The sequence below is a fragment of the Thalassophryne amazonica genome, chromosome 1, assembly GCF_902500255.1.
Source record: "Thalassophryne amazonica chromosome 1, fThaAma1.1, whole genome shotgun sequence".
NCBI lineage: Eukaryota > Metazoa > Chordata > Actinopteri > Batrachoidiformes > Batrachoididae > Thalassophryne > Thalassophryne amazonica.
Window position 1 is genome coordinate 131,024,258 of NC_047103.1, and position 7,813 is coordinate 131,032,070.

Consider the following 7,813-nt stretch of genomic DNA (forward strand, 5'->3'; position numbering starts at 1 on the left):
AACTCCATAATTAACTTTAGTCTGTGAAGAAGATTCCCCATTTACATGAACAAACTGTAATCTATTAGACAAATATGATTTAAACCACCGCAGCGCAATGCCTTTAATACCTATGACATGCTCTAATCTCTGTAATAAAATTTTATGGTCAACAGTATCAAAAGCAGCACTGAGGTCCAACAGAACAAGCACAGAGATAAGTCCACTGTCCGAAGCCATAAGAAAATCATTTGTAACCTTCACTAATGCTGTTTCTGTACTATGATGAATTCTAAAACCTGACTGAAACTCTTCAAATAGACCATTCCTCTGCAGGTGATCAGTTAGCTGTTTTACAACTACCCTCTCAAGAATCTTTGAGAGAAAAGGAAGGTTGGAGATTAGCCTATAATTAGCTAAGATAGCTGGGTCAAGTGATGGCTTTTTAAGTAATGGTTTAATTACTGCCACCTTAAAGGCCTGTGGTACATAACCAACTAACAAAGATAGATTGATCATATTTAAGATTGAAGCATTAAATAATGGTAGGGCTTCCTTGAGCAGCCTGGCAGGAATGGGGTCTAATAAGCATGTTGATGGTTTGGATGAAGTAACTAATGAAAATAACTCAGACAGAACAATCGGAGAGAAAGAGTCTAACCAAATACCGGCATCACTGAAAGCAGCCAAAGTCTTCTAAATTAGTGAGACGCCATTTCCTCTCCAACTTACGGGTTATCTGCTTTAAGCTACGAGTTTGTGAGTTATACCACGGAGTCAGACACTTCTGATTTAAAGCTCTCTTTTTCAGAGGAGCTACAGCATCCAAAGTTGTCTTCAATGAGGATGTAAAACTATTGACAAGATACTCTAACTCCCTTACAGAGTTTAGGTAGCTACTCTGCTCTGTGTTGGTATATGACATTAGAGAACATAAAGAAGGAATCATATCCTTAAACCTAGTTATAGCGCTTTCTGAAAGACTTCTAGTGTAATGAAACTTATTCCCCACTGCAGGGTAGTCCATCAGGGTAAATGTAAATGTTATTAAAAAATGATCAGACAAAAGGGAGTTTTCAGGGAATACTGTTAAGTCTTCTATTTCCATACCATAAGTCAGAACAAGATCTAAAATATGATTAAAGTGGTGGGTGGACTCATTTACTTTTTGAGCAAAGCCGATAGATTCTAATAATAGATTAAATGCAGTGTTGAGGCTGTCATTCTCAGCATCTGTGTGGATGTTAAAATCGCCCACTATAATTATCTTATCTGAGCTAAGCACTAAGTCAGACAAAAGGTCTGAAAATTCACAGAGAAACTCACAGTAACGACCAGGTGGACGATAGATAATAACAAATAAAACTGGTTTTTGGGACTTCCAATTTGGATGGACAAGACTAAGATACAAGCTTTCAAATGAATTAAAGCTCTGTCTAGGTTTTTGATTAATTAATAAGCTGGAATGGAAGATTGCTGCTAATCCTCCGCCCCGGCCCGTGCTACGAGCATTCTGACAGTTAGTATGACTCGGGGGTGTTGACTCATTTAAACTAACATATTCATCCTGCTGTAACCAAGTTTCTGTTAGGCAGAATAAATCAATACGTTGATCAATTATTATATCATTTACCAACAGGGACTTAGAAGAAAGAGACCTAATGTTTAATAGACCACACTTAACTGTTTTAGTCTGTGGTGCAATTGAAGGTGCTATATTATTTTTTCTTTTTGAATTTTTATGCTTAAATAGATTTTTGCTAGTTATTGGTGGTCTGGGAGCAGGCACCGTCTCTACGGGGATGGGGTAATAGGGGGATGGCAGGGGGAGAGAAGCTGCAGAGAGGTGTATAAGACCACAGCTCTGCCTCCTGGTCCCAACGCTAGACAGTCACAGTTTACATCCTGAAGTGAAGCACAGCAGCTGTAAGAGCTCAGCTCAGCTATATGGAAACACATTCATGCCAATGTCTGAAAGGAAATGCTTTTGACAAAAACTACAGATTTTGTTTATTCCTATTTATGTCCAGAGATCAAGGATTCACCATGTAGAGTTCATTATGTACAAAGTTTAAGGATCCAGTGACCAAATTCATATTTATTTACTTTAAGACTCAATAAAATGTTCAATTTCAATTCAATTTAATCAGCTTATAAAGTGCCAAATCACAACAAAATCTAAATATACTAAAACAAATACATCACAATTGTACACGTATCAAATTGTGGTATGTGTACAATTGTGACGTATTTGTTTTAGTACATTTAGTCATGGACATGAATATTGATATTTTGATATGAAACAGGATAACAAATGACCTGCCAGTGGTTTTATATTTGATTTCATTAGTGTGTTTCAGTTGAAATTTACATTTTCAAATTTATGCAATGTTCATTTACATTTTCAAATAAAACTGTGCTTTTAAGCGGCTTTTGAATTAATTTTTGGGTTTCACATATACCATGTGATTAATCATGATTAATCACAGAAAGTCATTGAGTTAATGCGATTAAGATTTTTTGTTTGCCCACCCCTAATATATATATATATATATATATATATACGTACACATAAATGGCTAATTCTGTCTGTCTGTCTGTCTGTCCGGAATAAACTCCCAAACTGTAATATGTAGCCCTAAAAACTACATATATTCTGAATCCTCATGACATGGGGAACAAAGTGGTACCATTTTTAAAAAAGTTATGGACAACCAATAATGTAATGCTGTAATCTATTCTCTTTATCTTTTTATCTTTTAAGATTACTCGATGTCATCAAGAAAGCCTGAGTACAAAAAGTATAATGCAGTCAGAATTCTAATTCCACCCCCCCACCCCCAGTCCTGATGATGTCATCAAGAAAGCCTGAGTACAACAATTAGAAAGTGGTCAGAATTCTAATTCCACACCACCCAAACTATAATAAGTAGCCCTAAAAACTATATATGAGGTCTGTCAATAAAGTAATGGTCCTTTTTATTTTTTTTCAAAAACTATATGGATTTCATTCATATGTTTTTATGTCAGATATGCTTGAACCCTCATGCGCATGCGTGAGTTTTTCCACGCCTGTCGGTGACGTCATTCGCCTGTGAGCACGCCTTGGGAAGGAGTGGTCACGCCCCCTTGTCGGATTTTCATTGTCTGGAAATGGCGGAATGAAAAGGACTTTTTTTCCATCAGACTTTTTTCAGAAGCTGTTAGAGACTGGCACCTGGAAACCATTCAAAAAAATTATCTGGCTTTCGGTGAAAATTTTACGGGCTTCACAGAGAATAAGGTCTGTTAGTACAGCTTTAAGGACCCCTTTAAGGACGCTCGGCGCGCCGCGCTCCAAGCTGCGATGACGCGGCACAAGCCACCGGACCATTTCTAAACAGATGGCTCTGTGGATAAGTTTGGACATGTCTATCTCGACTTTCAATGCTTACCAGTCCAGTAAGTATCAGTGAAATTGTGGAGAGCTGGACATATCCAAACTTGTTCTCTGACATGCCGAAACGGAGGTGTTCCTTTGTCTCGCTTCCAAAGCGAATTGGTCGTGACGCGCGAAGCCTCCGCGTGGCTTTCCATGACAAAATCTCTTGTTAAAAGTGAAATCTGCCAGAAAATGGCTGATGTCCAGCTCTTGTGATAACCAGAGAAAGAGCACACGACGGTCTCGTATCCACAGAGCCATCTGTTTAGAAATGGTCCGGTGGCTTGTGCCGCGTCATCGCAGCTCGGAGCGCGGCGCGCCGAGCGTTCTTAAAGGGGTCCTTAAAGCTTTACTAACAGACCTTATTCTCTGTGAAGCCTGTAAAATTTTCACCGAAAGCCAGATAAATTTTTCGAATGGTTTCCAGGTGCCAGTCTCTAACAGCTTCTGAAAAATTCTGATGGAAAAAAAAGTCCTTTTCATTCCGCCATTTCCAGACAATGAAAATCTGACGAGGGGGTGGGACCACTCCTTCCCAAGGCGTGCTCACAGGTGAATGACGTCACCGACAGGCGTGGAAAAACTCACGCATGCGCACGAGGGTTCAAGCATATCTGACATAAAAACATATGAATGAAATCCATATAGTTTTTGAAAAAAATAAAAAGGACCGTTACTTTATTGACAGACCTCGTATATTCTGAATCCTCATGACATGGGGAACAAACTAGTACCATTTTTTAAAAGTTGAACTGAAAATTACCCCCAAAATAGCCTTTTATGTAAGAAATAGCCCTTTCTGTAAGACCATACAGTGTTGTACCATGTGGTTTCTCAACTGTTCTCAACTGTTAAACACCTGACTGTCCTGTACAATCCAGTTTGCCTTCCTGTCTGAATACATTCAACCAAAGAAGTTATTTGATTCAACATAACACTATATTGAATCTGTAAAATATAATTACCTGTGGTGTACAAACCAGTACAGTTTGAAGATTTGCTGTCTGAAAACTTTGTATTTTCACCATTTTTGACAAGACAGAAAAAGCTAGCAAGATACATAAAGGTTAAAGGTAAGACATATTTTACTTCCTAAAGACACAGTTAAGGGCAACCAATAATTTAATGCCTTAATCTATTCTCTTTATCTATTTATCTATTACATAATTCAGCTTTAATCATTAATCTATAGATCTATTACAGAATTCAGCTTTAATCATTCTTGCTAGAAATCTTAGATAAAAAGAACTTTCACTTTAATTCTTTATGGTTACTGGACTAATGCTTTAATCTATTCTCTTTATCTATCTGTTACAGAATTCTGCTTTAATCATTATTGCAAGAAATCTTAGACAAAAAGAGCTTTCACTTTAATTCTTTACGGTTACTGGGCAACCAATAATTTAATGCTTTAATCTATTCTCTTTATCTATGTATCTTTTATGGTTACTGGGCAACCTGACACTCTGGATGACCAGGTCATGCTGCCCTTTGGTCACACTGTTCATGACATATGTGAGTTGGTGGCTAAAGTATTTCCAAAACTCCATCGTAACTACCAGAACCACAACTGGCTGAGTGAGCGTGATGCCCTTGCTCCAAAGAACTTGGCAGTGGATGACATCAGTGTTAAGCTTCTGGACCAGCTTCCAGGACAGGCCTCCAGCTACATGTCAGTTGACACAGTGCCCGATCCAGATGAGGTGGTTAACTACCCAGTTGAATTCCTTAACAGCCTGGCACCATCAGGCCTCCCACCATACAGCTTGGTGCTCAAAGTTGGTGTCCCAGTCATACTCCTGCAGAATCTCGACCCACCCAAGCTCTGCAATGGAACACGACTCACAATTAAAAGTTGATGCCAAGAGTCCTGGAGACCACAGTAATGACAGGCAAGGCCAAGCGAGAAGATGTCTTTATACCAAGGATTCCACTTATCCCATCAGACATGCCATTTGAGTTCAGGCGTCTGCAGTTCCCAGTCAAACCCAGCTTTGCAATGTCCATCAACAAGACTCAGGGACAGTCCCTTAAGGTGGTTGGACTGAAACTGGCAGAGGCTGTGTTCTCCCACGGCCAGTTGTATGTCAGCTGTTCCAGGATTGCTAACCCAGAACAGCTGTACATCCACTCGCCAGGTGGCATGACAAGGAACATTGTCTATCAAGAGGCTCTTCAAAACTAATGGTCAGAAAACACTAAGTGAATTTCATGAAGAAATATTTCTCCATTCTAATATTTACATTTGCTGTTTAAAGCCATTTTATGTTTGTAAAATTGCAATGTAAAACAGTGAAATACACCACTATCTCAGTTTTGATTCATTGATGTTTACATTTACTGTTACCTATCTTTTGTGTGTAATTTTGTTATAAATTTGATTGCAAAACAAAGTCTGCATGAAGGACTTCAAATGTGTTTGTCTTATAACTAAGTATTTCCACTTAGTTTGGGGAGTCCACCTCTTATAGTTCTGCTGGCCAAACTTTAGCCCATTAAATATTACATTTGTCAGACATCAGCATTACAAAAACAAATGTTGGGCAATTGTTTTGATTAAAATGATTGGCATTTGGTCTATGTCTAAAACAGGTTAACCCGGGCAGTGCCGGGCACCCCAACTTATATATATATATATATATATATATATATATATATATATATATATATATATATATATATATATATATATATATATATATATATATATATATATATATGGTCATGGGGCAACAGCTCTAGCAGGGGACCCCAGACTTCACTCTCCCGTGCCACATTGATCACTTCTGAGTGGGGGATCCCAAGGTGTTTCCAGGTCAGTGTGGAGAAATAATCTGTCCACCTAGTCCAGGGTCTTCCCTGGGGTGTCCTCCCAGGTGGATGTGCCTGGAACACCTCCCGAGGAAGGCGCCCAGGAGGCATCCTTACCAGATGCCCGAACCACCTCAGCTGGCTCCTTTCAACGTGAAGGAGCAGTGGCTCTACTCCGAGCTCCCCACGGATGACCCAACTTTTCATCCTATCTCTAAGGGAGACACCAGTCATCCTCCTAAGGAAGCCCATTTTGGGTGCTTGTACCCACAATCTAGTTCTTTCGGTCATGACCCAGCCCTCATGACCATAGGTAAGAGTAGGAATGAAGACTGACCAGCAGATCGAGAGTGTCACCTTTTGGCTCAGCTCCCTTTTTGTTACAACAGTACGGTAGAGCGAATGCAACACCGCCCTTGCTGCGCTGATTCTCCGGCCAATCTCACGCTCCATTGTCCCCTCACTCGTGAACAAGACCCCGAGGTATGTGAACTCCTTCACACACACACACACACACACACACACACACATACATATATATATATATATATATATATATATATATATATATATATATATACATATTAGGGCTGGGCAAGTTAATGCGTTATTATCACATTAACACAATTAATTAACACCGACAATTTTTTATCGCACATTAAGTTTGTTTCTGACTGCTGCCGAGGACATGGAGAAGGGCACGCAGTGGAACTTTTACATGGCCATTTTTATTTTAAAGCGCTTCCAGATGGCGTAATCGACAGAACTAAAGTTATGTGCAGCCACTGCAAAACTGCATTTTCTTATCAGCGGAGTACTTCGAGTCTTAAATATCACCTAAATGCAGCACACACAGCTGATACCAGCAAATCATTCAATGACACACAGTGTGGCATGTTAGATTCAGCGTGTGGCAGAACTATAGATAAACAAAGGCAAGAGAAGCTTGCAAATGCAATCGCAACAAATGACGGCAAGGAACTCTACAGTATCTAAAGAGGCCTTCATGAGTAATGAATGTTGTGAGATCTCTGCTGTCTTCATGAAGAGGGAGCTGATAGTATGCATTAGGCTAGTCAATAGTAGAAAACATTTTTGCACCTTGTAGACTTGTGAAAAGTTCATCTACATGAGGCAGATAGCAGTGTCTGACCACAGCTTTGTTTGGTTCACACAGATCTGCACACATCCATATTCCACCAGTTTTCCATCCAGTGACTACACTAGGTGAAACCCAGGGTGAAGCATCAATCTGTTCAATGATGCCAGCCTTCAGCAAGCGGTCCAGCTCTGTTGAGACAGCATCTCTGACAGCGAAAGGCAGACATCATAGTTTTTCGCATACAGGTTTGACAGTAGGGTCAATTTTCACTTTATGTACAAAGTTGTAGGCACAGCCAATGTCAGGACCAGTCAGAGTAAAGGATGCAGGCCCAGGGTTTGTGATCAGCACAGGAGCGGGTGAAGCAGTCCTGCAATTGACGTCATGTGCAGTGTGAACACAGGATTCAGATGTGCTTATGGGCATCGCAGGGGGAAGGACAGTATTACCTTTAATAGAAATGTTTAAAGCATCCATAAGGTCCCTACCGAAGAGAGGAG

The 7,813-nt window shown here is 39.8% G+C and overlaps 1 pseudogene; it reads left to right on the forward strand.

Moving 5' to 3' along the window:
- The first annotated feature begins 4,842 nt into the window (after positions 1 to 4,842).
- On the forward strand, positions 4,843 to 5,573 carry LOC117514774 (annotated as a pseudogene).
- The last annotated feature ends 2,240 nt before the right edge of the window (positions 5,574 to 7,813 follow it).